The sequence below is a fragment of the Pseudophryne corroboree genome, chromosome 4 (assembly GCF_028390025.1).
Source record: "Pseudophryne corroboree isolate aPseCor3 chromosome 4, aPseCor3.hap2, whole genome shotgun sequence".
NCBI classification, from domain to species: domain Eukaryota; kingdom Metazoa; phylum Chordata; class Amphibia; order Anura; family Myobatrachidae; genus Pseudophryne; species Pseudophryne corroboree.
This window is the reverse complement of record NC_086447.1, coordinates 591,381,481-591,408,722: the sequence shown is the minus strand read 5'-3', so window position 1 is coordinate 591,408,722 and position 27,242 is coordinate 591,381,481. Positions and strand designations below refer to the sequence as shown.

The 27,242-nt window shown below is 46.3% G+C and overlaps 1 protein-coding gene and 1 pseudogene across 9 annotated transcripts in view; both read right to left on the bottom strand.

Moving 5' to 3' along the window:
• The window catches only part of QKI (QKI, KH domain containing RNA binding), a 311,363-nt gene that overhangs the window by 183,355 nt on the left and 100,766 nt on the right, over positions 1 to 27,242 (bottom strand). The gene's annotated exons all lie outside the window — the stretch shown is intronic.
• LOC134912079 (5S ribosomal RNA) lies at positions 22,702 to 22,820 on the bottom strand (annotated as a pseudogene).

Genomic DNA, 27,242 nt, shown 5'->3' with positions numbered 1-27,242 from the left:
AGGAGGTTCCTGACTAGCTCGGATAACTCCCTGGCTTTCTTCTCCGGGAGAAACACCTTTTTCTGGACTGTGTCCAGAATCATCCCTAGGAACAGCAGACGTGTCGTCGGAAACAGCTGCGGTTTTGGAATATTTAGAATCCACCCGTGCTGTCGTAGAACTACTTGAGATAGTGCTACTCCGACCTCCAACTGTTCTCTGGACCTTGCCCCTATCAGGAGATCGTCCATTTTCTTTGAATAAGAATCATCATTTCGGCCATTACCTTGGTAAGGACCCGGGGGTGCCGTGGACAATCCAACCGGCAGCGTCTGAAACTGATAGTGACAGTTCTGTACCACGAACCTGAGGTACCCTTGGTGAGAAGGGCAAATTGGGACATGGAGGTAAGCATCCCTGATGTCCCGGGACACCATATAGTCCCCTTCTTCCTGGTTCGCTATCACTGCTCTGAGTGACTCCATCTTGATTTGAACCTTTGTATGCAAGTGTTCAACTATTTCAGATTTAGAATAGGTCTCACCGAGCCGTCTGGCTTCAGTACCACAATATAATGTGGAATAATACCCCTTTCCTTGTTGTAGGAGGGGTACTTTGATTATCACCTGCTGGGAATACAGCTTGTGAATTGTTTCCACTACTGCCTCCCTGTCGGAGGGAGACGTTGGTAAAGCTGACTTCAGGAACCTGCGAGGGGGAGACGTCTCGAATTTCCAATCTGTACCCCTGGGATACTACTTGTAGAATCCAGGGGTCCACTTGCGAGTGAGCCCACTGCGTGCTGAAACTCTTGAGACGACCCCCCCCACCGCACCTGAGTCCGCTTGTACGGCCCCAGCGTCATGCTGAGGACTTGGCAGAAGCGGTGGAGGGCTTCTGTTTCTGGGAATGGGCTGCCTGCTGCAGTCTTCTTCCCTTTCCTCTATCCCATGGCAGATATGACTGGCCTTTTGCCCGCTTGCCCTTATGGGGACGAAAGGACTGAGGCTGAAAAGACGTAGTCTTTTTCTCCTTTATACGGCAATACTTCCATGTGCCGTTTGGAATCTGCATCACCTGACCACTGTCGTGTCCATAAACAACTTCTGGCAGATATGGACATCGCACTTACTCTTGATGCCAGAGTGCAAATATCCCTCTGTGCATCTCGCATATATAGAAATGCATCCTTTAAATGCTCTATAGTCAATAAAATACTGTCCCTGTCAAGTGTATCAATATTTTCAGTCAGGGAATCCGACCAAGTCACCCCAGCGCTGCACATCCAGGCTGAGGCGATCGCTGGTCGCAGTATAACACCAGTATGTGTGTATATACTTTTTAGGATATTTTCCAGCCTCCTATCAGCTGGCTCCTTGAGGGCGGCCCTATCTGGAGACGGTACCGCCACTTGTTTTGATAAGCGTGTGAGCGCCTTATCCACCCTAAGGGGTGTTTCCCAACGCGCCCTAACTTCTGGCGGGAAAGGGTATACCGCCAATAATTTTCTATCGGGGGAAACCCACGCATCATCACACACTTCATTTAATTTATCTGATTCAGGAAAAACTACAGGTAGTTTTTTCACACTCCACATAATACCCTTTTTTGTGGTACTTGTAGTATCAGAAATATGTAACACCTCCTTCATTGCCCTTAACAAGTAACGTGTGGCCCTAAAGGAAAATACGTTTGTTTCTTCACCGTCGACACTGGAGTCAGTGTCCGTATCTGTGTCTGTGTCGACCGACTGAGGTAAAAGGACGTTTTAACGCCCCTGACGGTGTTTGAGACGCCTGGACAGGTACTAATTGGTTTGCCGGCCGTCTCATGTCGTCAACCGACCTTGCAGCGTGTTGACATTATCACGTAATTCCTTAAATAAGCCATCCATTCCGGTGTCGACTCCCTAGAGAGTGACATCACCATTACAGGCAATTGCTCCGCCTCCTCACCAACATCGTCCTCATACATGTCGACACACACGTACCGACACACAGCACACACACAGGGAATGCTCGGATAGAGGACAGGACCCCACTAGCCCTTTGGGGAGACAGAGGGAGAGTTTGCCAGCACACACCAAAAACGCTATAATTATACAGGGACAACCTTTATATAAGTGTTTTTCCCTTATAGCATTTTAATATATATAGTCATATCGCCAAATAAGTGCCCCCCCTCTCTGTTTTAACCCTGTTTCTGTAGTGCAGTGCAGGGGAGAGCCTGGGAGCCTTCCCACCAGCATTTCTGTGAGGGAAAATGGCGCTGTGTGCTGAGGAGAATAGGCCCCGCCCCCTTTTCGGCGGGCTTCTTCTCCCGTTTTTCTGAGACCTGGCAGGGGTTAAATACATCCATATAGCCCCCAGGGGCTATATGTGATGTATTTTTAGCCAGAATAAGGTACTATCATTGCTGCCCAGGGCGCCCCCCCCAGCGCCCTGCACCCTCAGTGACCGCTGCTATGAAGTGTGCTGACAACAATGGCGCACAGCTGCAGTGCTGTGCGCTACCTTATGAAGACTGAAAAGTCTTCTGCCACCGGTTTCTGGACCTCTTCACTTTTCGGCATCTGCAAGGGGGTCGGTGGCGCGGCTCCGGGACGAACCCCAGGGTGAGACCTGTGTTCCGACTCCCTCTGGAGCTAATGGTGTCCAGTAGCCTAAGAAGCCAATCCATCCTGCACGCAGGTGAGTTCACTTCTCTCCCCTAAGTCCCTCGATGCAGTGAGCCTGTTGCCAGCAGGACTCACTGAAAATAAAAAACCTAACAAAACTTTTACTCTAAGCAGCTCTTTAGGAGAGCCACCTAGATTGCACCCTTCTCGGCCGGGCACAAAAATCTAACTGAGGCTTGGAGGAGGGTCATAGGGGGAGGAGCCAGTGCACACCACCTGATCCTAAAGCTTTTACTTTTGTGCCCTGTCTCCTGCGGAGCCGCTAATCCCCATGGTCCTGACGGAGTCCCCAGCATCCACTAGGACGTCAGAGAAATTTGATTTACCGGCCGTAGCAGTAGAGACTAGGTCCGAGAGGCCTTCTCCAAACAACTCCTCCCCCTTGTAAGGCAATGACTCCATATGCCGCTTTGTGTCTGCGTCTCCCATCCACTGTCGGGTCCACAAGAGCCGCCTAGCAGAAATAGACAGTGTTTATTCTAGAGCTTAGTAAACAAATGTCTCTCTGAGCATCCCTCATATACAAGGCAGCATCTCTGATATGCTCCATGGTCATTAGAATGGTATCCCTATGTAAGGTGTCCATCTCCGTAGATAAGGAGTCTGCCCATGCCACGACAGCACTACAAACCCAGGCCGATGCCATGGCCGGCCTAACTATAGTTCCTGAATGTGTGTAAATGTGCTTCATGGTAATTTCCTGCTTGCGATCAGCAGGATCCTTGAGGGAAGCAGTATCCGGAGAAGGCAGTGCCACCTTCTTGGATAAGCGCATCAGCACCTTGTCCACTTTATGCGCAGATTCCCATCATATCCGATCCTTCTGTGGAAAAGGATACGCCATGAGAATCCTTTTGGGAACATGGAGTCCCCTATCCGGAGATTCCTAAGCCTTTTCGCATAATTCGCTTGGCTCAAATGAGGACGGAAATGTGACCTCAGGCTTTTTCCCTTTATACATGTGAACCCTCGTGTCAGGGACAGCGGGTTCCTCCGTGATATGCAAAACCTCTTTTATGGCAATAATCATGTACCCAATACCTTTTGCCACCTTCGGCTGTAATTTTGCATCCTCATAGTCGACACTAGAGTCAGTATGTGTGTCGGTATCTGTGTCAGCAACCTGGGATATGGGGCGCTTTTGAGACCCTGAAGGTCCTGGCACCACAGGGACAGGCACGGACTGGCTACCTGACTGATCCCTAGCTTCAGCTTTGTCTAATCTTTTATGCAGGAGATTTACATTTGCATTCAAGACATTCAGCATATCCAAGCAGTCCGCCAAGCAGTCCGGTGTCTGCGTTGCCGACGGCGACCTGACATTCAAGCACTCACCCTCCACATTAATCGAGCCTTCCTCATCAAACATTTCGACACACACGTACCGACACACTGCACACACCCAGGGAAACTTTTTCTGAAGACAGTATCCCCTGAAAGGCCCTTTGGAGAGACAGAGAGAGAGTATGCCAGCACACACCCCAGCGCAACAACCTGGAGACCAACACAGAATGCTTTTCCCCAGCAGCGCTGTATTATACTTTATCCGCCAATTATGTGCCCCCCCCCCTCTCTTTTTAAACTCCCTTCACCGTGTGTAAGCAGGGGAGAGTCCGGGGAGCTTCCTCTCAGCGTTCTGTGGCGAGAGAAATGGCGCTGGTGAGTGCTGAGGGAGAAGCCCCACCCCCTCGGCGGCGGGCTTCTGTCCCGCTCAAAATAGTGTAAAATCGCGGGGGCTCAATTATATACATGTACAGTGCCCAGCTGTACATGTATACACCTATTTGCCATCTAAGAGGTGTTATTATTGCTGCCCAGGGCGCCCCCCCCCCCCCCCCCACCCTGTGCCCTGCACCCATACAGTGACCGGAGTGTGTGAGGTGATGTGGAGCAATGAAGCACAGCTGCAGTGCTGTGCGTTACCTCTGTGAAGCTGAAGGCTTTTGCCGCCTGAGACGTCTTCTTGCTTCTGTTCTTCTGGCTCTGTGAGGAGAACGGCGGCGTGGCTCCGGGGGTGGACGCCCAGGACGAACCTGTGTTCACCCCCTCTGAAGCTAATGGTGTCCAGTAGCCGAGGAAGCAGATCCTATCATTTAAGTAGGTCTGCTCCTCTCTCCCCAGTCCCTCGATGCAGGGAGCCTGTTGCCAGCAGTGCTCCCTGTAAAAATAGAAAAATCCAAACAAAAATGCTTTCTAATGCAAAGAACTCAGGAGAGCTCCCTGCAGTGCGCCTATCTTCCTCTGGGCACAGTGTAAAACTGAGGTCTGGAAGAGGGACATAGAGGGAGGAGCCAGTGCACACCCAGAATCCAAAGCTTTCTAAAAGTGCCCTGTCTCCTGCGGAGCCCGTCTATTCCCATGGTCCTTACGGAGTCCCCAGCATCCTCTAGGACGTTAGAGAAATAATAGTACATGTGGGGCAACTGTAGGGGTAATGCAAAGTGAAGAAATCTTCAGTCATGTCTAATAAATTGTTGCATGTAGCTCCGGTTGATGCAGCACTATATGACAGATTCAGCTTCAGAAATAAAACCAGCTCATATAAAAAGGATCTATTGCATTTACACTGTGATTGCAAATCTTAATCTGTATTGAACAAGGTCTAAAACTCGGCCATGCTTCTGCTGAATGTGAATAATGTAGATTTAAAGGATTTAAACAGCTTGTCTAATCCCCGCTGCATTATTGTTAAATACATTTTTATTTTTGGTTCTAAAGCCTCCATGCACCTGTTCTGTGGAATGAGAGTGTTATCAAGATCTCCAGCACTGGCCTGTTTTGGCTAGATTAGTCTCGTGTTGATAACACAATCATTCTGAGCCTTTTGAACAGTCTGGAGTGACCTTTCGACATGAGTGCAATATGAATGAAAATTATTTTTGTAAGCCTTAGGGATTCAGCACAATTATTTGTAGCATATTCTGCGGCTATTTGATATGCTTTATTTGCCTTTGCAGAAAGGGTAAAAAAATTAAATTAAAATAAAAAAGTAGCGAATTTGCTGTATTGGAAAAAACAAAAAAGCAAAAATACCAAAGAATGTCACGACAAGCAAATTGTTTTTCTGCCTGCTTTGAGACACAGAGCTAGATTCCACTGCACACTGCCGCTGCTCTTGACCTTCCCAATCAGCATGAATTGAACTCATTACAGGCTCAAACGACTAGTGACTTCTCTGTTTTCATGTTTTTCACTGCCGGACTTCTGACGACCAAGGAATAAAATGGTGAGTAATTTTGAGGAGTATAAAAAATTTGAGCGCTGAACTTCACAGTTTGGATGTGGTTTGAACTAGTATATAGGCACACTGACAATATGAGAATACATGTTTAAAAAAAAAAAAAGAATACACGTTCCTGTACATAAACAGACGATAAACTCAGGACCTGTTAGATGTACTGTACTTGTAATCTATTAAGCACAGTTCTACTGTCACACCATGTTACTTGCAGCACATAACAGTCCTTGTTATTTGCGATCATACACAAATATAACTGCAGAAAATGAAATGAAACCTGTTAACCACACAAGCTGCATTCTAGCAAAAATAAGATTTTACTTACCGATAAATCTATTTCTCGGAGTCCGTAGTGGATGCTGGGGTTCCTGAAAGGACCATGGGAATAGCGGCTCCGCAGGAGACAGGGCACAAAAAGTAAAGCTTTTCCAGATCAGGTGGTGTGCACTGGCTCCTCCCCCTATGACCCTCCTCCAGACTCCAGTTAGGTACTGTGCCCGGACGAGCGTACACAATAAGGGAGGATTTTGAATCCCGGGTAAGACTCATACCAGCCACACCAATCACACCGTACAACTTGTGATCTAAACCCAGTTAACAGTATGATAACAGCGGAGCCTCTGAAAGATGGCTTCCTTCAACAATAACCCGAATTAGTTAACAATAACTATGTACAATTATTGCAGATAATCCGCACTTGGGATGGGCGCCCAGCATCCACTACGGACTCCGAGAAATAGATTTATCGGTAAGTAAAATCTTATTTTCTCTATCGTCCTAGTGGATGCTGGGGTTCCTGAAAGGACCATGGGGATTATACCAAAGCTCCCAAACGGGCGGGAGAGTGCGGATGACTCTGCAGCACCGAATGAGAGAACTCCAGGTCCTCCTTAGCCAGAGTATCAAATTTGTAAAATTTTACAAACGTGTTCTCCCCTGACCACGTAGCTGCTCGGCAGAGTTGTAATGCCGAGACCCCTCGGGCAGCCGCCCAAGATGAGCCCACCTTCCTTGTGGAGTGGGCCTTTACAGATTTAGGCTGTGGCAGGCCTGCCACAGAATGTGCAAGTTGGATTGTGCTACAGATCCAACGAGCAATCGTCTGCTTAGACGCAGGAGCACCCATCTTGTTGGGTGCATACAATATAAACAACGAGTCAGATTTTCTGACTCCAGCTGTCCTTGCAATATATATTTTTAATGCTCTGACAACGTCCAGTAACTTGGAGTCCTCCAAGTCACTTGTAGCCGCAGGCACTACAATAGGCTGGTTCAGATGAAATGCTGACACCACCTTAGGGAGAAAATGCGGACGAGTCCGCAGTTCTGCCCTGTCCGAATGGAAAATCAGATATGGGCTTTTGTAAGATAAAGCTGCCAGTTCTGACACTCTCCTGGCCGAAGCCAGGGCTAGAAGCATGGTCACTTTCCATGTGAGATATTTCAAATCCACCTTTTTTAGTGGTTCAAACCAATGAGATTTTAGAAATTCCAAAACCACATTGAGATCCCACGGTGCCACTGGAGGCACCACAGGCGGCTGTATATGCAGCACTCCCTTAACAAAGGTCTGGACTTCAGGGACTGAAGCCAATTCTTTTTGAAAGAAAATCGACAGGGCCGAAATTTGAACCTTAATAGATCCCAATTTGAGACCCATAGACAATCCTGATTGCAGGAAATGTAGGAATCGACCCAGTTGAAATTCCTCCGTCGGAGCACTCCGATCTTCGCACCACGCAACATATTTTCGCCAAATTCGGTGATAATGTTGCACGGTTACTTCCTTCCTCGCTTTAATCAAAGTAGGAATGACTTCTTCCGGCATGACTTTTTCCTTTAGGATATGGCGTTCAACCGCCATGCCGTCAAACGCAGCCGCGGTAAGTCTTGAAACAGACAGGGACCCTGCTGAAGCAAGTCCCTCCTTAGAGGTAGAGGCCACGGATCTTCCGTGATCATCTCTTGAAGTTCCGGGTACCAAGTCCTTCTTGGCCAATCCGGAACCACTAGTATCGTTCTTACGCCTCTTTGCCGTATAATTCTCAATACTTTTGGTATGAGAGGCAGAGGAGGAAACACATATACCGACTGGTACACCCAAGGCGTTACCAGCGCGTCCACAGCTATTGCCTGCGGATCTCTTGACCTGGCGCAATACCTGTCCAGTTTTTTGTTGAGGCGAGACGCCATCATGTCCACCATTGGTCTTTCCCAACGGGTTACCAGCATGTGGAAGACTTCTGGATGAAGTCCCCACTCTCCCGGGTGAAGATCGTGTCTGCTGAGGAAGTCTGCTTCCCAGTTGTCCACTCCCGGGATGAACACTGCTGACAGTGCTATCACATGATTCTCTGCCCAGCGAAGAATCCTTGCAGCTTCTGCCATTGCACTCCTGCTTCTTGTGCCGCCCTGTCTGTTCACATGGGCGACTGCCGTGATGTTGTCCGACTGGATCAACACCGGTTTTCCCTGAAGCAGAGGTTCTGCCTGGCTTAGAGCATTGTAGATTGCTCTTAGTTCCAGAATGTTTATGTGAAGAGACGTTTCCAGGCTCGTCCATACTCCCTGGAAGTTTCTTCCTTGTGTGACTGCTCCCCAGCCTCTCAGGCTGGCGTCCGTGGTCACCAGGATCCAATCCTGTATGCCGAATCTGCGGCCCTCCAATAGATGAGCCCTCTGCAACCACCACAGAAGAGATACCCTTGTCCTTGGAGACAGGGTTATCCCCAGGTGCATCTGAAGATGCGACCCTGACCATTTGTCCAACAGATCCCTTTGGAAAATTCTTGCATGGAATCTGCCGAATGGAATTGCTTCGTAAGAAGCCACCATTTTTCCCAGGACTCTTGTGCATTGATGTACAGACACCTTTCCTGGTTTTAGGAGGTTCCTGACAAGCTCGGATAACTCCTTGGCTTTTTCCTCCGGGAGAAAAACCTTTTTCTGAACCGTGTCCAGAATCATCCCTAGGAACAGCAGACGAGTTGTCGGCATTAACTGGGATTTTGGAATATTCAGAATCCACCCGTGCTGTTTTAGCACTTCTTGAGACAGTGCTAATCCCATCTCTAGCTGTTCTCTGGACCTTGCCCTTATTAGGAGATCATCCAAGTATGGGATAATTAATACGCCTTTTCTTCGAAGAAGAATCATCATCTCGGCCATTACCTTTGTAAAGACCGAGGTGCCGTGGACAATCCGAACGGCAGCGTCTGAAACTGATAGTGACAGTTTTGTACAACGAACCTGAGGTACCCCTGGTGTGAGGGGTAAATTGGAACGTGGAGATACGCATCCTTGATGTCCAAGGATACCATAAAGTCCCCCTCTTCCAGGTTCGCTATCACTGCTCTGAGTGACTCCATCTTGAACTTGAACTTCTTTATGTACAGGTTCAAGGATTTCAGATTTAGAATAGGCCTTACCGAGCCATCCGGCTTCGGTACCACAAAAAGAGTGGAATAATACCCCTTCCCTTGTTGTAGAAGAGGTACCTTGACTATCACCTGCTGAGAGTACAGCTTGTGAATGGCTTCCAAAACCGTCTCCCTTTCGGAGGGGGACGTTGGTAAAGCAGACTTCAGGAAACGGCGAGGTGGATCTGTCTCTAATTCCAACCTGTACCCCTGAGATATTATCTGCAGGATCCAGGGATCTACTTGCGAGTGAGCCCACTGCGCGCTGTAATTTTTGAGACGACCCCCCACCGTCCCCGAGTCCGCTTGAGAAGCCCCAGCGTCATGCTGAGGCTTTTGTAGAAGCCGGGGAGGGCTTCTGTTCCTGGGAAGGAGCTGCCTGTTGCTGTCTCTTCCCTCGACCTCTGCCTCGTGGCAGATATGAATAGCCCTTTGCTCTCTTATTTTTAAAGGAACGAAAGGGCTGCGGTTGAAAGGTCGGTGCCTTTTTCTGTTGGGGAGTGACTTGAGGTAGAAAGGTGGATTTCCCGGCTGTAGCCGTGGCCACCAAATCTGATAGACCGACTCCAAATAACTCCTCCCCTTTATACTGCAAAACTTCCATATGCCGTTTTGAGTCCGCATCGCCTGTCCACTGTCGCGTCCATAAAGTTCTTCTGGCCGAAATGGACATAGCACTTACCCGTGATGCCAGTGTGCAGATATCCCTCTGTGCATCACGCATATAAAGAAATGCATCCTTTATTTGTTCTAACGACAGTAAAATATTGTCCCTGTCCAGGGTATCAATATTTTCAATCAGGGACTCTGACCAAACTACCCCAGCACTGCACATCCAGGCAGTCGCTATAGCTGGTCGTAGTATAACACCTGCATGTGTGTATATACTTTTTTGGATATTTTCCATCCTCCTATCTGATGGATCTTTAAGTGCGGCCGTCTCAGGAGAGGGTAACGCCACTTGTTTAGATAAGCGTGTTAGCGCCTTGTCCACCCTAGGAGGTGTTTCCCAGCGCTCCCTAACCTCTGGCGGGAAAGGGTATAATGCCAATAATTTCTTTGAAATTATCAGCTTTTTATCAGGGGCAACCCACGCTTCATTACACACGTCATTTAATTCTTCTGATTCAGGAAAAACTATAGGTAGTTTTTTCACACCCCACATAATACCCTGTTTAGTGGTACCTGTAGTATCAGCTAAATGTAACGCCTCCTTCATTGCCAAAATCATATAACGTGTGGCCCTACTGGAAAATACGGTTGATTCGTCACCGTCACCACTGGAGTCATCGCCTGTGTCTGGGTCTGTGTCGACCGACTGAGGCAAAGGGCGTTTCACAGCCCCTGACGGTGTTTGAGTCGCCTGGACAGGCACTAATTGATTGTCCGGCCGTCTCATGTCGTCAAACGACTGCTTTAGCGTGTTGACACTATCCCGTAGTTCCATAAATAAAGGCATCCATTCTGGTGTCGACTCCCTAGGGGGTGACATCCTCATATTTGGCAATTGCTCTGCCTCCACGCCAATATCGTCCTCATACATGTCGACACACACGTACCGACACACAGCAGACACACAGGGTATGCTCCTAACGAAGACAGGACCCACTAGCCCTTTGGGGAGACAGAGGGAGAGTTTGCCAGCACACACCAAAAGCGCTATATATATATATCAGGGATAGCCTTATAATAAGTGCTCCCTTATAGCTGCTTTGTTATATCAAAATATCGCCATAAATTTGCCCCCCCTCTCTGTTTTACCCTGTTTCTGTAGTGCAGTGCAGGGGAGAGACTTGGGAGCCGTCCTGACCAGCGGAGCTGTGAGAGGAAATGGCGCCCGTGTGCTGAGGAGATAGGCCCCGCCCCTTTTCTGGCGGGCTCGTCTCCCGCTATTTAGAGAAATCAGGCAGGGGTTAAATATCTCCATATAGCCTCTGGGGGCTATATGTGAGGTATTTTTAGCCTTTATATAGGTTACATTTGCCTCCCAGGGCGCCCCCCTCCCAGCGCCCTGCACCCTCAGTGACTGCCGTGTGAAGTGTGCTGAGAGGAAAATGGCGCACAGCTGCAGTGCTGTGCGCTACCTTTAGAAGACTGCAGGAGTCTTCAGCCGCCGATTCTGGACCTCTTCTGACTTCAGCATCTGCAAGGGGGCCGGCGGCGCGGCTCCGGTGACCATCCAGGCTGTACCTGTGATCGTCCCTCTGGAGCTTGATGTCCAGTAGCCAAGAAGCCAATCCATCCTGCACGCAGGTGAGTTGACTCCTTCTCCCCTCAGTCCCTCGCTGCAGTGATCCTGTTGCCAGCAGGAATCACTGTAAAATAAAAAACCTAGCTAAACTTTTTCTAAGCAGCTCTTTAGGAGAGCCACCTAGATTGCACCCTTCTCGGCCGGGCACAAAAATCTAACTGGAGTCTGGAGGAGGGTCATAGGGGGAGGAGCCAGTGCACACCACCTGATCTGGAAAAGCTTTACTTTTTGTGCCCTGTCTCCTGCGGAGCCGCTATTCCCATGGTCCTTTCAGGAACCCCAGCATCCACTAGGACGATAGAGAAACTGGTTTATCAACAAAGTACTGCAGCTGATTACCATAGCTTACAATGGAAATAATAAAATTATATGCACTATCATTTTGCTTACAATCATACAGGGTTTACAATCTGCCATTGTTTACGAATACCAAAACACAAATGCATCAAGCTATAGTTTGGAACATAAGTTGTTGGTTCCCTATGAATTACAGCACACCGTAGACACAAAAATAAATAAACTAAAGGAAACTTTCAGCTGTTCCATGGAAGTGGGACCACTGTTAATGTTAATCCTCTAACACTTACCCTCAAATAAATGAGGCGCTACCAGTAAATTATAAGCCGGCATGGCTTCATGGGTATTTTCTAGCACAAGGAGTTTCTAACAGGATGCAGTTAGTATCCCGGAAGTTGGGATGTCAGCGGCCATGTGACCGACACCTTGTTTTGGCGCCAGAACACAGACATCCTTTAGGTACGTATCAGGGACCACTGTTCGGGTTAGTACCTAGGGGAGGGGGGCTTGAGGTTACAGTTAGGCACTAGAGGGGGGGGGCATCCTGCCTCCCATCCCCCCAGTGTCTTAGACACCCCAGATGGGTTGGGGTAGTGGACAGTCATCATACTAAATGTCAGGATGCCAGTGTAAGTCATGTGACCGCCATGATCCTGTATCACACCCATTTTCAACACATAGGGGGAGATGTACTAAGCCTCGGAGAGTGATAGTCATTGAACACTGCTCTTTTCTTTAACAACCCTCCGCATTCTAGCAGTATAAAATCTCTTGTTGGCATTTCCTGATTAAGCAACAGGATGAGTACTGAATTTGGCTTACACATGGGTAGTGGGTGGAGATATAATCTTACATGTGAAGTTTAATTATAGTGAGGTGGCCAAATATTTATCAGAAACACTGTATTAAATTAAAAAAAAGTGTTTTAGTCAACTTTAATACAAGAGACACTTCTGCCAGTAGACTCTGAAGTGATCAATGCAGTATAAGTACCTTAAAAATGCCTGGATAAATATGTTCTAGTCCTGAGCCACAGCAAAGTGATGTAGCAAGGGGGAAGGGGGTAGGGGTTGGGTTGGTTAGGTTTATATGGAAAATGTTTAGCATACTATTGAACCTATTTAGTCTATACAATAAAATACACTGCTCATGCAAATGATGTCATCAAGTTGGCATGTAATGACAGTGGTCTGAACCCTGATCCATCCCACCAGTATGAGTGGTTACTTCCAGTTTTCCAGCTCCAAGCACTTATCTCCTATCACCTTAACAGCACCACCTCGTTCTGATAAACACAGACACTTATGATAATCACCCAATAAGAATATCACCACATTATCCACAATAAGAAATGTACAATGGCACAAAAGAAAGGTACATAGGGATGTTCACTGGGTGTAAAAGTGGGAATAGTAGGAGCATCTCATATGATGCTGCTGTAGGTGGGTGGATATGGAAAGACGCAATGAGACATAGGGAGCACTGTGACTCCTAATAAAGCTCCATAATTTGACATCCATGTCTCTTCGTCTCTTCATATCCACCCACAGAAACATCATATATGGTACTCTCGCTTCTCTCATCTTTACTCCAAATTAATATAGAAGACCGGACATCTCTAGATTGAAGCAGAGCACTTCCCACCACCCCCTTGAGCGCAAAGTACAACATATCTTTACGACACAGGGATGCACAAGGCCACATACATAAAGAGAAAAAAAACTGGAGAAATAGCAAGGCAGTCACAAAAAAAAATATTTTATATGAATCAAAAAAGTAATGAAAAAGGAAACTATATAATTAAAGTGCTGATAACAGAAATAGATGAGAGAGATGAGAAGGGAAAAAAAAAACAGAATTAACAGTCAGTGCTTTGGACAACATTTAGTAACTGATAAAATACATGGTCTTGGCTTATAAGTATTGGACCATCTGGCAACAATGTATAGACACTCAGATACCAATCCCTTGTCATGGCTCATCTGTAATAAAAACTGCCACATCGCTAACCTACTCAATGTAAAAAAAAAAAAATTATTATGACCACCAGGCAATTTTATGCAAAGTAGTTATTCCACAGATAACGCTGATGTAGGATGCCTGAACCTATATAAGAATGGAAAGGTGAAGGTATACAAAGACTGAAGAGCATCACTCATGAAATAATGGGGGAAAAAATACTATGACCGACTTTGAAGGTGAAATGATTGTTAGAGCTTGCAGTAATGGTGAATTAGCAAAACATGCAAATTGTTTGAGGTTGGCAGTTGATTAAGTGTGCACAGAGTGGACCAGCAGACAAAAAAAAACCCAAAACTGGGTCTCAGTGCAAGGCTTGCGGATGCTTAAGTGGAACGGGGAGTGGACAGACTTGTTCATTATGATGCACATTACATCAGATGAACTACAGAAGCAGAGAACTGTATGTACACCATTGCTATCTGCTGCTAAAAAGGGTGAAACTTCCAGTCTGCTCAGGAACACAAGAATTGGACAGTAAAATTAAGTGGTCTAATGAATGATGACTAATTCACCATGCGGATGGTAGGGTGAGAATGGGTGTGGTTCATTAGTTCGACATGCATTAGGTCGACCGCTGAGGGTCGACATGCATTAGGTCGAGATGACTATTAGGTCGACATGAGTTTTTTTGTGTTGTTTTCTTCGTAAAGTGACGGGGAACACCAATTAGTGCACCGCTTCGCTTGCCATGCTTCGGGTTACCTTTCCCAATTGTAGTCCACGTGGATCGTTAAGTATGAAAAAGGTGAAAAAATTTGTGAAAAACTAATGTCGACCTTTTTGCATGCCGACCTTCAGTCGTCAACGTCATGCTTGTCGACCCAACAACCGCCTCCCGGTGAGAATATGGAGGAAACATCACGAAAGCATGGATGTTTCTTGCACTGTGAGGACTCTTCGGGTTGGCGGAGGCTATGTTACAGTATTGGTCATGTTTTTATAGGTGTGTCTTGGCCCTGTGACTCATGTTGACAGTTCACAGGGCTCGATTCAATTCTGAGTGTTGACTAGAATTAGCTCCCAGGGCTATTCAATACAATGCGCTGTGACACCTGACGACGGGATTTCATCTTGCACCCCCAGAGGGTTGTGACCAGAAATACGACAAAAATGCATACGCGGTGCTGATTTCTGCCCTTAGTGTGGCGGAAACTGTATTGCACCGGGCACTTAAGTCGGAGAATGCAGTTTCTCCCGACAAAACACCCTGTTTAGTCCGGGAGAACGGGCATTCTCAGACTTACCATTACGCTGTATTGAAAAGCCCTGGGAACTAATTCCCAGCCCTATTCAACTCTCGCAGAATAGAATCGAGCTCATAAAATCCATTACTAAAAGAAGTCAAGCCATACTAAGAGGAAGAAAGGTGGCTATTCAATTGAGCCAATTAACCTACAGTATTAGTAAATTTTTGTATTCTGTGTCTCTTACATGAATCTGTCACCCAGTTTCTCCAAATGAGTTACATCGAATCACCGACTTCTTCAGGGGTGCAATACAGCAAGGGAGCCTTGAACAATGTTCAGACAAATAAAAAAAAATTTTTACATGCAATACTGCTTCCTCCACAACTGGAATCGGACTACTGATCCGGACGTTTGTTAAAATATGCCACCTGGGCATCTGGGTTATTGAGCTTTGTAAGCAAACCAAAAAAGCAAGCAACTGGGCAAAACATGTTGCACTGCAGGGGAGGCACATATAACATTTGCAGAGAGCGTTAGATTTGGGTGGGTTATGTGGTTTCTGTGCAAGGTGAATACTGGCTGCTTTATTTTTACACTGCAATTTAGATTTCAGTTTGAACACACCCACCAAAATATAACTCTGCACATGTTACATCTGCCCCACCTGCAGTGCAACAAGATTTTGCCTAGTTGTGTGCTTTTTTGGTTTGCTAACAAAAATAAATAAGGCCCAATGTTCAAACAGATTATTTCTTTCACATGCAATACTGCTTCCTCCAACAGGGATTTTGTTAAATCGGGGCAGTAAACTTGAGGTTAATGTTATTGTAGTATTGTAATACCGATTTTGTCTATTTATGAAAAACAAGAATCTACACTTGACTGATATTTATTTTACGGTGTAAATGTGTAGGTATTGCAAGCCTCTAAAAGATCTGCAAGTACATAAATTGGGTTCCAGTATGAATGGTCGACCATGTTATGGTCGCCAGTTATTAGGTCGACCACTATTGGTCGACATTGACATGGTCGACATGGACACATGGTCAACACGTTAAAATGGTCGACACAACAGGTCGACACATAAAAATGTCGACATGGATTTTTGAACTGTTTTTGGTGCCACTTTATCTGTAACATGACCAGGTACCCGAATTAGTGTACCGCTTCGCTCACCATGCTGCGGGCAAGGTGCCTCGCTCTACTACGCTCGGCACAGGTTACAGTTCCTAATCGTAGTCCACGTGGATGGTAAAGTATGAAAAATTTTAAACTTTTTTTTTTTTAAAAAGCCATGTCGATTTTGTCATGTCGACCTTTCATGTGTCGATCATGTGTCCATGTTGACCATGTCGACCTAATAACCGTCGATCATAACATGGTTGACCATCCAAACGGTTACCCATGAATTGTATGAACAGCAAAAACAGATTTGGAACTTGAAAACCAAAGGAAAATGGGCCTAATTCTGAGTTGGCCGCAGCAGTAAATTTGTTAGCAGTTGGGGAAAACCATGTGCATTGCAGGGGGGGCAGATATAACATGTGCAGAGAGAGTTAGATTTGGGTGGGGTGTATTCAAACTGAAATCTGAATTGCAGTGTAAAAATAAAGCAGCCAGTATTTACCCTGCACAGAAACAAAATAACCCACCCAAATCTAAAGGGTGGTACTCACGGAGCGATTGCTGCTTAAAATCTAAGCAATCTGACTAGATTGATTAGATTTTAAGCAGCGATCACTCCGTGTGTACCCCTCACAGCGATGTACCCGGGTTGAATTACCAGGTCAGGCGACATGGGAATTCGTCAGTGACCCCTTTCACACCACCCCGAATCGATACTGGGTTATTTGTGCGGTGTGAAAGGGGGCATCAGAGAGCCAAGAGGGGTACACATGTGGAGCGATCACAGACTGCTCAGCACAGCGGTGGAGTGATGTACTAGATTGCGCCATTCAGGCCAATCTAGTACTGGCAATAGCGTCGCACAGGGCCACGCATCGCTATCACTATGGGGCATACACAAGGAGAGATTCCGTGCTTAATTTCTAGTCAGATTGCTTAGGAAATAAGCACGGATCTCTCAGTGGGGTCGATTCAATTCGGCAACTTATGAATAGCGCCGGGAATTAGCTACCGGCGCTATTCAATTCAGCTGCTAGTTACCCGCAATTGTCGGGAATTCTTCTCTCATCCCCGGGGGATGAGAGAAAAAACCCGACAAAAGTGCTGCCTCGCGGCCGGCGCGAGGCTGATTCTGTCGTGAATCAGCCTCGCGCCGGGGAGTTAAGTCGGAGAATGCCCGTTCTCCCGACAATTCAACCTGTTTAGTCGGCGAGAACGGGCCATCGCCTACTTAACTGGAGCTGAATTGAATAGCGTCGGGAGCTAATTCCCGGCGCTATTCATAAGTTGCCGAATTGAATCGACCCCAGTGTGTACCCCCATCCCCCCTTCAGACTGGACAGCTCAGGCTGTTTGGTGATTGGTCAGAAGAGTTTCAAATGACTCCAAGAGAGTCATCACCTAACCATAATTATGGCTGTAACACATTGACAATAACAATGCATATTGCAGCTCAAGGGTTGAGCTAATTGATTTTTTTATTATTGTGTTGAACTGCTTTGGAGCCTGTGATACTAACTCTATTACGAACATAGGCTTTGGGTGTGTCCAAACCAATAACATTATTACTATTTAAATAAAGAACAAGGACAGTCTATTATGGTAAACAATTATTTTGCATCTTTTATTTTTCCAGTAGTAAGAGAAGATTTAAGGGGTCTACTTACTAAGCCTAGAATGGAGATAAGTAGACGGAGATACAGTACTAGCCAATCGGCTCCTAACTGCTGTGCCACAGGCTGTGTTTGAAAAAATAAGATTTTACTCACCGGTAAATCTATTTCTCGTAGTCCGTAGTGGATGCTGGGGACTCCGTAAGGACCATGGGGAATAGCGGGCTCCGCAGGAGACTGGGCACTCTAAAGAAAGATTTAGTAATACTGGTGTGCACTGGCTCCTACGGACTACGAGAAATAGATTTACCGGTGAGTAAAATCTTATTTTCTCTGACGTCCTAGTGGATGCTGGGGACTCCGTAAGGACCATGGGGATTATACCAAAGCTCCCAAACGTGCGGGAGAGTGCGGATGACTCTGCAGCACCGAATGAGCAAACACAAGGTCCTCCTCAGCCAGGGTATCAAACTTGTAAAACTTTGCAAAAGTGTTCGAACCTGACCAAGTAGCTGCTCGGCAAAGCAGTAATGCAGAGACCCCTCGGGCAGCCGCCCAAGAAGAGCCCACCTTCCTTGTGGAGTGGGCTTTTACTGATTTTGGAAGCGGCAATCCAGCCGCAGAATGAGCCTGCTGAATCGTGTTACAGATCCAGCGGGCAACGGTTTGCTTTGAAGTAGGAGCACCCAGCTTGTTGGGGGCATATAGGATAAACAGCGAGTCAGTTTCCTGACTCCAGCCGTTCTGGTTACATAAATCTTCAAAGCCCTGACTACATCTAGTAACCTGGAATCCTCCAAGTCACGAGTAGCCGCAGGCACTACAATAGGTTGGTTCAAATGAAAAGATGACACCACCTTTGGCAGAAATTGGGGACGAGTCCGCAATTCTGCCCTGTCCATATGAAAAACCAGATAGGGGCTTTTACATGACAAAGCCGCCAAATCTGACACACGCCTAGCCGAAGCTAATGCCAATAGCATGACCACCTTCCACGTGAGATACTTTAGCTCCACGGTCTTAAGTGGTTCAAACCAGTGGGATTTTAGGAAACCCAACGCCAAGTTGAGATCCCAAGGTGCCACTGGTGGCACAAAAGGGGGCTGAATATGCAGCACTCCCTTAACAAACGTCTGAACTTCAGAGAAATGCAATATTCCTTTTGAAAGAATATGGATAGGGCCGAAATCTGGTCCTTTATGGATCCCAACTTCAAGCCCATAGTCACTCCAGACTGTAGAAAGTGCAGAAATCTGCCCAGTTGGAATTCCTCTGTAGGGGCCTCACACCAAGCAACATATTTTCGCCATATGCGGTGATAATGCTTTGCTGTCACGTCCTTCCTAGCCTTTATCAGCGTAGGAATAACTTCCTCCGGAATGCCTTTTTCCGCTAGGATCCGGCGTTCAACCGCAATGCCGTCAAACGCAGCCGCGGTAAGTCTTGGGCCAGACAGGGCCCTTGTTGCAACAGGTCCTGTCTGAGAGGCAGAGGCCATGGGTCCTCTGAGCATTTCTTGCAGTTCCGGGAACCAAGTCCTTCATGGCCAATCCGGAACAATGAGTATTGTTCTCACTCCTCTTTTTCTTACAATTCTCAGCACCTTTGGTATGAGAGGAAGAGGAGGAAACACATAGACCGACTGGAACACCCACGGTGTTACTAGTGCGTCCACAGCTGTCGCCTGAGGGTCCCTTGACCTGACGCAACACCATTTTAGCTTTTTGTCGAGGCGGGACGCCATCATGTCCACCTGTGGCAGTTCCCGTCGATTTGCAATCTGCGTGAAGACTTCTTGGTGAAGTCCCCACTCTCCCGGGTGGAGGTCGTGCCTGCTAAGGAAGTCTGCTTCCCAGTTGTCCACTCCCGGAATGAACACTGCTGACAGTGTGCTTACGTGATTCTTCGCCCTGCGAAGAATTCTGGTGGCTTCTACCATCGCCACCCTGCTCCTTGTGCCGCCTTGGCGGTTTACATGAGCCACTGCGGTGATATTGTCTGACTGAATCAGAACCGGTTGGTCGCGAAGCAGGGTCTCCGCTTGACTTAGGGCGTTGTATATGGCCCTTAGTTCCAGGATATTGATGTGAAGGCAAGTCTCCTGCCTTGACCACAGCCCTTGGAAATTTCTTCCCTGTGTGACTGCCCCCCACCCTCGGAGGCTTGCATCCGTGGTCACCAGGACCCAGTCCTGAATGCCGAATCTGCGACCTTCGAGAAGGTGAGCACTCTGCAGTCACCACAGGAGAGACACCCTTGCTCTGGGGGATAGGGTGATTAACCGATGCATCCGAAGATGTGATCCGGACCACTTGTCCAGTAAGTCCCATTGGAAGTTATGGAACCTGCCGAAGGGAATGGCCTCGTATGATGCCACCCTCCTTCCCAGGACTCGAGTGCAGTGATGCACTGACACCTGTTTTAGTTTTAATAGATTCCTGACCAGTGTCACGAGCTCCTGAGCGCTCTCTATCGGGAGATAAACCTTTTTCTGGTCTGTGTCTAGGATCATGCCTAGAACAGGCAGATGAGCTGTAAGAACCAACTGCGACTTTGGAATATATAGAATCCAGCCGTGTTGCCGTTTCACTTACGGAGAAAGCGATACGCTGTTCAGAAACTGCTCTCTTGATCTCGCTTTTATGAGGAGATCGTCCAAGTACGTGATAATAGTGACACCTTGCTTCCGCAGGAGCACCATCATTTCCGCCATTACCTTGGTAAATATTCTCAAGGCCGTGGAGAGACCAACCGGCCACGTCAGACATTGGTAATGACAATTCTGTACCGCAATTCTGAGGTACGCCTGATTAGGTGGATAAATGGGGACACGAAAGTATGCATCCCTTTTGCCCCGAGACACCATAAAATCTCCCCCTTTTTTAGGCTTGCAATGACCGCTCTTAGCGATTTCATCTTGCACTTGAAACTTTCCAGGTATATGTTCAGGGATTTTAAATTCAATATGGGTCTGACCGAACCTTCCGGTTTCGGGACTACAACCTGGTGGAATAATAACCCCCTCCTTGTCGAAGGAAGGGAACCTTGACCACCACCTGTTGAAAATACAACTTGTGAATTGCAGTTAACCCTGTTACCCTCTCGCAGGGGGAAGCCGGCAGGGCTGTCAGTGAGGCGGCATCTTCTCCAAATCCAGCTTGTATCCCGGAGACACAACATCTATTGCCCAAGTGAACCCACTTGTGGCTGAACTTACGAAAGCATGCCCCCACCGGGCCTAGCTCCGCCTGTGGAGCTCCAGCGACATGCGGTGGATTTTTGCCGAGTTCGGGGAGGACTTCCCTGGGAACTAGCTGTTCCATTGCTTATTCTACAGGACACGTCAAGCAGAAATCGACATAGCTTTGACTCTAGGACCCAGTATACTCCTGTCTCTTTGGGCATTATATATATATATATATATATATATATATATATATATATATGGGTACGGAAGGATGAGGTACTTACAAGCGACCAAAGGTGTCGAAATAATAATGTAAAAGCCAGGTGTTCAATAAATAAATAAAAATTAAATTTATTCTCAGAATACAATGCACTAAAAAAAGGGGGGGGGGTGTTATATATAGGGTATATAGTTATTTTAAAACTTGTAAACAATTTTAAAAAATGCAACCTAATCAATAAAATCTGGTATAAAAGCAGCAGAGTTGAGGCTAAAAAGTTGTAACACATATACCAAAAATCAATGAAAGGTCCATAGAAACAAGAGCAATAAGTATAAAAACAAGTACAAAAAATGCAGGATGAGCATAAAAAAGGAATAAAAAATAGGTAAAAATGAGAGAGAGGTAGCTTAACTTCAATAGTGGAGGTATGTTCAGAGTGGTACCCAACGCGTTTCGTCCCTCATGGACTTCATCAAGGGGTAATGAGAGGCTAGAGACAGAGCATATTTATACCTCCTGGCTGTGGGAGGTGTTAGCAACATCACTTCCTGTTTGTTAATTGGTGAGTTGCTGTGGAGGTATTAAAGTACATGAATAAACACCTAGACATGTAGTGAATGGAGTAAGGGGGCCGAATAGTATATTCAATTGTGAAAACGATATTGCATGTAGTCATAATAACGTTTATAACATAAAAGACAACAAAGTCCGTCAACTTCCGGTCCGGGCTGGGTGGAACGTCATCTCCGCCCCACTTCCGCCCCTCTTCCGGTTTGGATTGTGTCCGTTGTGCGCATGCGTCGGCTCGGCACCGTGCGATGCGGATAGCTGATGTGCTTTCACTTCTGTAGACGGCGGCCATCTTTTTGGTTATCCAAGCTTGGTTGTAGTCGGCGGCCATCTTTTTGGTTATCCAAGCTTGGTTGTAGTGCTGCTGCGGGGACCATCTTCAGTGTATTGTCCCTTTGATGGGCGGCGGCCATTTTTTGGGTTGTCAGAGGACGGAATGAAGAGCTGATGTCAGCGATATTAATCTGCTGCAGTTTGCATATGTCAATGTTCGTCAATTATGTTTGGCTATGGGTACATCTTTGAGGTGGTTTTGCATAGGTGATGCATCTCCCCGGGGGGTACATAAAAACGAAAACGATAAAAGGCATGTAAATAAATAAATAAATAAATAAATAAGGCGTCTGAATAGCTGAAAATGGCATTTAAGAAGGATCATACTCAGAATAGATGGGCTATGAATTAACTAGAAAAGATATATATACATAAAATGTGTAATGTAGTTTAAATAAGAGCGATGGAGGAGCGAGTAGAAATTACGCAGAAGGCGAGTAGAAATTACGCAGGAGGCTGAAGTAATGTAGATAACAACTAGGTCGACATCATGGAGGAAGTGCCCATGGTGATGTGAGCAGAGCATTATCCATGATTTTAAGAGATATCCCAAAAGGCGAAAACTACCTCAGCGCCTCCGGATTTACAACACCCGGTCTCCCAAGGGGGTCTCCCATCCTTGTACTGACCGGGCCCAACCTTGCTTAGCTTCCAAGATCGGACGGTGTTGGGCGTCCCCAAGGAGGTATGGTTGTAATGTATAGGGCTGAGTAGGAGACGGGGTCTCATATAAGCAATGGATACCATGATGAACTCACTACTGCCAAGGAGAGTGGGCGGAAAGGAAGTTTATACATTAATAGTGCAAGAGAGTGAGGGTAAACGTATTGGTGCCAAGTTGGCTAATTGGCACTAATGCATCGTGCTTGCGATGCTACCTGGTGATAACCAGGTACAGCTAAATAAGCTTTGTAAAAAAGCCCAGGAAATAGTGAGCTGACATCAGCTCTTCATTCCGTCCTCTGACAACCCAAAAAATGGCCGCCGCCCATCAAAGGGACAATACACTGAAGATGGTCCCCGCAGCAGCACTACAACCAAGCTTGGATAACCAAAAAGATGGCCGCCGACTACAACCAAGCTTGGATAACCAAAAAGATGGCCGCCGTCTACAGAAGTGAAAGCACATCAGCTATCCGCATCGCACGGTGCCGAGCCGACGCATGCGCACAACGGACACAATCCAAACCGGAAGAGGGGCGGAAGTGGGGCGGAGATGACGTTCCACCCAGCCCGGACCGGAAGTTGACGGACTTTGTTGTCTTTTATGTTATAAACGTTATTATGACTACATGCAATATCGTTTTCACAATTGAATATACTATTCGGCCCCCTTACTCCATTCACTACATGTCTAGGTGTTTATTCATGTACTTTAATACCTCCACAGCAACTCACCAATTAACAAACAGGAAGTGATGTTGCTAACACCTCCCACAGCCAGGAGGTATAAATATGCTCTGTCTCTAGCCTCTCATTACCCCTTGATGAAGTCCATGAGGGACGAAACGCGTTGGGTACCACTCTGAACATACCTCCACTATTGAAGTTAAGCTACCTCTCTCTCATTTTTACCTATTTTTTATTCCTTTTTTATGCTCATCCTGCATTTTTTGTACTTGTTTTTATACTTATTGCTCTTGTTTCTATGGACCTTTCATTGATTTTTGGTATATGTGTTACAACTTTTTAGCCTCAACTCTGCTGCTTTTATACCAGATTTTATTGATTAGGTTGCATTTTTTAAAATTGTTTACAAGTTTTAAAATAACTATATACCCTATATATAACACCCCCCCCCCCCTTTTTTTAGTGCATTGTATTCTGAGAATAAATTTAATTTTTATTTATTTATTGAACACCTGGCTTTTACATTATTATTTCGACACCTTTGGTCGCTTGTAAGTACCTCATCCTTCCGTACCCATTTCTAACCCTCTAGGCATATGTACCAGTGCCTATATATTTTTTGAGGTCCATAAGCTGACGCCCTAATAGCCTATAGGGAGTGTCCTCCAGGTAACATATATATATATCTCTTGACAATTAACTCAGAATACTCTCCTTCCTAATACTGTTGTTTACAAACTTTGATACTACTTCTGTGGCGCTACCAGCTTCCTTTGTACACATAGATAGATATATATATATATATCTCTTAAGACAGCATCTTCAATATATATATATATATATATATATATATATATATATATATATATATATATATATATATCTCTCTCTCTATATATATACACATATATATATATATATATATATATCTATATGCATACTAGGGTCTCAATCTCTGCTGATAAGGTACCTGTCCACGTTGTCACCGCGCTATAAACCCATGCCGACACAATCGCCGATCTGAGTAGCGTACTAGAATGTGCACGCTATCTGCAGGATTCCTGAGAATAGCTAGTGCTACCTTCTGTGCAAACGTGACACCCTAGGGGAAGATTCCCATCACATCCTGGCCCTAGTGGGGAAAGGATACTGCCTGAGAATTTTTTTGTGGGAAGCTGCAGTCTCTTGTCTGGAGATTCCCTCTCTTTTTCCTCATAAGAGGAGGGAAATTTACCTCAGTTTTCTTCCCCTTAACATGTGTACCCTTGTGTCAGGGACAAATGAGTCATCAGTGATATGCAAATCATCTTTTATTACAATAATCATATTGAATACCTTTCAGCCATTTTGGCTGTAACTTTGCATTATCGTAGTCGACACTGGAGTCAAACTCCGTGTCGATATCAGTGTTTATTATTTTGGATAGTGAGCATTGTGAGACTCTGAAGGTCTCTGTGACATAGGGACAGACATGGGTAGATTTCCTGTCTGTTCTCTAATCTTTTGTGCAATAAATTCGCCTCAGCACTTACACAGGTCCAAACAGGTGTCGGCGTTGTCGACGGAGACACCCTCTCACACACATATTTGCCCTCTCCTCCTTAGGGGAGCCTTTTACCTCAGACATGTCGACACACGTACCGACACACCACACACACAGGGGATGCTCTATTTGAAGACAGTTCCCCCACAAGGCCCTTTGGAGAGACAGAGAGAGAGTATGCCAGCACACACCCCAGCGCTATATGACCCAGGAATCACACAGTAACTTAGTGTTAACCCAGTAGCTGCTGTATATATTGTTTTTGCACCGAATTTATATGCCCCCCCCTCTCTTTTTACCCTCTTCTATTGCAGGGGAGAGCCTGGGGAGCTTCTCTCAGCGGATCTGTGGAGAGAAAATGGCGCTGGTGAGTGCTGAGGAAGAAGGCCCCGCCCCCTCAGCAGCGGGCTTCTGTCCCGTTTCTGTGTAAAAATAATGGCGGGGGCTCGTACATATATACAGTGCCTGACTGTATATATGTATAATTTTGCCAAAAGGTATCTTAATTGCTGCCCAGGGCGCCCCGCCCTGCACCCTACAGTGACCAGAGTATGCGGGTGTGCTGTGGAAGCAATGGCGCACAGCTGCTGTGCTGTGCGCTACCTTAAGTGAAGACAGGAGTCTTCTGCCGCCGATTTCGATGTCTTCTTGCTTCTGCTGCTTCTGGCTCTGCGAGGGGGGCGGCAGCGCGGCTCCGGGAACGGACGATCAAGGTTAGGTACCTGTGTTCGATCCCTCTGGAGCGAATGGTGTCCAGTAGCCTAAGAAGCGCAACTTAGCTGCAGTGAGTAGGTTTGCTTATCTCCCCTCAGTCCCATGTAGCAGAGAGTCTGTTGCCAGCAGAAGCTCTCTGAAAATAAAAAACCTGACAAAATACTTTCTTTTCTAGCAAGCTCAGGAGAGCCCACTAGGAGCACCCAGCTCTGGCCGGGCACAGATTCTAACGGAGGTCTGGGGGAGGGGCATAGAGGGAGGAGCCAGTGCACACCAGATAGTACTAAATCTTTCTTTAGAGTGCCCAGTCTCCTGCGGAGCCCACTATTCCCCATGGTCCTTACGGAGTCCCCAGCATCCACTAGGACGTTAGAGAAATACCTGTAATTATTTAGGTGATCTGCTATTAAGCCAAGTAGGCATATTTGCAGTTATATTAAGTGTTGCCAGGTTTTAATTATTAAGACTCTGTGATAATGTAGGACCTGCATGAAGGTGGGGTACCTTAGCGATCGGTTCGCATGTACTTATTGATGTTGCGAGGATAAGTTAGCTTGCTATGGTGAGTGCTGAATTTTATAATTTACACACACACACACACACACACATATACATACATACATACATACATATACCGGGATGGCGCATTTTCGGTCCTTGAATGTCAGAACTTCCCAGCTGTGCTTCCCCGGGTGTACAGCGGCTAGTGAGTGTGCTCCGAGCCTCTCTGAAGCCCTGGATGCCACACTTCTGGTCCCTGCACATTGGGACACAAATGGCTTCATAAAGCTAGAGTTTGGCAGCAGGTATGGTTTAAATATCTGCTTTTTTTCCCCATTTTTTATTTTAACTAAGTATATGCACATTATTGTTGTCATTCTCCATGTGGATTTATGCACCCACCGGTCATATGGGTGGTGCTAGTACCAGGGCCGAAACTAGGATTTTTGTCACCCGGGGCAAGGGCAGAGTAGGTAAGTATATGGATGGAACTCCGTGGATGAAATAAAACTCGAAACACTATATAGCCACGCAAATATTTATGCAATTATGATGTGTGAAGGGCAAAGCTCAGTCACAGTTTTGTTTTTTATTTTTACATGTGTGATATATGAGCTTAATTCCAGAAGTCTGTGCCCTGGAAACACTGACTAACAGACACATTGTCTTTCAGAGCAAATGCTTGTCCTTCCAAACATCTGACCTTAGCTGTCAATGGACAGTGACAAGACCACCAGCTGCTTGTTTTTTTCCCAGAGCTACAATGCGTTCTCTTCCTTTTTTAGGGCATTGCACCCCAGCAACAAACAGCGGGGCTTAGAACAGCTGCTAGAATATCACAAACCTATATATTTAGCGCTGAGCTCATTTATTGCCATGCTTGGAGTCAGCTTCCTAATGTCCCTATTTGCTCCACTCTGTCAACATTTCCGACTAAAACATAAAAGACTGAAAAAGTGCATAGTAACAAAATAAGTTACCTATAAAGAAAAAACAAACATAAAAGCAACATC